Genomic DNA, 2,778 nt, shown 5'->3' on the forward strand with positions numbered 1-2,778 from the left:
TTTTTTTTACATTTTTCAACTAGTTAAGACAAAAACATTACAATGATTGACTTCTTTCATTTAGTTACATAAATAAAATTTTTATAAATATCTCTTTATAAACAATATAAATAGCTTTACAACATAAATACATTTATGCATGACATGAATTTACAAACAGCAATGTTTACAGCTGGTTTTGTCAGTCTCTTAAAAACTGTCGCTTGTCATCACGTCGGTGTAGGTGTGTGTTTCATGTATATAATATATATAATATATATAACTTTTTATTTTTCATTTTCAAAAAAACAAACAATAAAAATCATACCCCCCCTCCCCAAATAATAATAAAACAGCTGGTGTTGTGTATTCCCAGTACCGGGGGGAAAGAAAGAAAGAAATGTAAAAGCCACATTGCCTTGCAGGTGCTTCCAGGTGACCAAGGATGACCTCAGCAAAATGGAGCACAGTTTCCAATCCTGAAACACAAAAGGGACATGGGACACTCATATCTGGAATCTTAGCTGAGAAAGCCCAGCCTGCCTGATAGTTCTAGAACCTTCCTCCCCCTTCCCAAAGCAGCAGGAAGCAGTGTCCCTCTACCTGTGCTCTGCAGGCTGTGATGAAGGCCTTCCTGGGGAGGACAAGGGGCCCCTTCTGAGCCCTCATCTCACCTCTTGACCTTGGCACTTCCTGCCCCAGCACAGGTGGAACCAGAATGTCTGTCAGCCCTCCTCCCCCACAGGCAGGCCGACGGCAGGCCTTGCCCTTGGCCCACGGTGAGATGGTGAGACGGGGCGAGGGGAAGAGAATGAGAAACGCCCCTCTCTCCCTTTCTTACTACAACTCAAGCACTCAGTCAGGTGCTTCCCCCAGCTCCACGCGTCTGCTGGACGATGGAGGGAAAAGAAACAGCTGAGGAGTCGAGAATTCTGGGCTCAAATCCCAGCTCTGACATTTATTTCCTGAATGGCCCTGGAGAGCGTTGAGTATTGCTTTCCTCACACATAAAATGGGATAATAGCCACCTCCCAGGGCATCGGCAGAGTGTCTGGGTCACAGCCACCACTCAGGGACTAGTGCGCCCTTCCTTAGCTGGCTTGGCCTCGGATAGGGTCTTCTTCCGAAGCAGAGGGGAGAGTGGTCACACTGGGTTTGCTGGGTCGGGTTATCAGAGTCATTTGATGAGGGCTGTACCCAGTCTTTGCTAATGGGTGTGTGGACGCCTGGGAGCCGGAGGAAGGCGTCCTCCTGAGACAATGTGGTGTCCTCACGTAGAACAGCAGAGGGACCCTGGGCCTCAGTGGCTTGATGAACCGTCCCTCAACTCCCTTCTCTGGCTGTCTTGTGTTTAAGCAGATGACAGGTGTCTGCGACATTCCCGGGGCCTGTGCTCAAGGTGATCATTCAGGCGCCGGCCACACCCTGTCTCTGTCATTAGCATTGTATAAACAAGACTATAACGTCGGAGACGAGTCATTATGGTGGCTGCTTAGAGCCAAGGTCAACTCCTGAGTGGAGAAATGGCCACGACCTTGGGAGAGTTTTCATTGATGTGAAAAATCTAAGCCATCTTTCTCTTCTGGGCCCGGAGAGCGAGCTATCCTGGGCATCTCCACTAGGAGGCTGCAGGCCAGGAGAAGGATGCTCTGCCTTCTCACAGCGTGGGACGGGGTCGGGGAGGGTTTGAGAAGGTTAAGGGTGTTGGAGGCAGGTGTTTGGCTAAAAGAGAACTGTCGGGAGGTTGACAGACTTCCCTGCTCAAAAGGGCCGAGAAGTCTCAGTCATCTGGATTTCCCCTGCACGGTACCTCTCACTGCCCGTTGGATCATCACCTGGTACCCACGGACAGACACTTAAGAATAAGGAGTTTACGGAGACATGCTTGCCAGGGACTTCCCAGGCCCTCATCTCGTTTCCTGCTAACCCATAGAATAGCACTTGTTTAGATTCTAAAGTTTGTGTAAATCACAAATGGAAAATCTGAGGCTTGCGTCTCCATATCATTGTTTAGACTGGAGAGAAGACAGCAAAGCCATTACAATGGAAGCTACGAAAGTCTGGGCCCCAAGTGCCAGAATCACCTCTCCCTGTGCAGGCAGCGAGTCCAGATCTCAGATAAACCAAGTGCCTGCAGAAATGGGGAGGAGCACACAGCCCGGCCAAGCCTGGTGCAGGGAGAGGAAGGCACCAGCTAAAACTTAGGGAGCTGGGAGACCAGCGCCCCTCAGCTGGGTGGGGCAGCCTCTCTGGTCACTGAAGAACATTTTTCAAAGCCACTGTGGGGGCGCTGAGGACCCCAGCACCTTCGGTTAGTGTCTGGCCCTCAAGTCACTCATGCGTTAACCTGAGGAGGAAATTATAGCTCAGGTGAAAAAGTGTTCTGTGCTGTGTGGACAAATAAAGGCCACTGCAATAAATCCGACCAGAAGAGACCTCCCGGAGTGATCTGACCATAATCTCCCAACTGGGCAGGTCATGGTGGGCAGTCCTGTCTTTGGAACTGTTCTCAGAAAATCCTTGAGAGGGGTAAGGGTGGAGGTAAGCCAAGGGAAGGAGAAGAAAAATGGGTGGCTACTTTTAATTCATCTTTTTGAGTGGGTCGCTTCCTGAGAGTCTGAACAAAATCTTTGCTGGTTAAATGAGGGTTACGAATCTCTTTAGCTCTGAAAGAGAAAGCCACTTCCTTCTCCAACCCAAAGAGCCAAAGGGGTGACGATCGCTGTTGCAGATCCCCGAATCCGGAGTGGTGGGGATGGGCTCCGTGAGGCGTCCAGTGCGGTGACGCAAGGGATCGGG

The 2,778-nt window shown here is 50.0% G+C and overlaps 1 protein-coding gene across 1 annotated transcript in view; it reads right to left on the minus strand.

The window, feature by feature from the left end:
• Positions 1 to 419: 419 nt before the first annotated feature.
• Positions 420 to 2,778, minus strand: part of NPPC (natriuretic peptide C) — an 8,767-nt gene continuing 6,408 nt past the window's right edge. The window contains exon 3 of the mRNA XM_023525189.1: positions 420 to 458. The gene's annotated coding sequence lies outside the window, so the exon portion shown is untranslated. The remainder of the gene's footprint in view (positions 459 to 2,778) is intronic.

Source organism: Pteropus vampyrus, unplaced genomic scaffold (genome assembly GCF_000151845.1).
Source record: "Pteropus vampyrus isolate Shadow unplaced genomic scaffold, Pvam_2.0 Scaffold539, whole genome shotgun sequence".
NCBI lineage: Eukaryota > Metazoa > Chordata > Mammalia > Chiroptera > Pteropodidae > Pteropus > Pteropus vampyrus.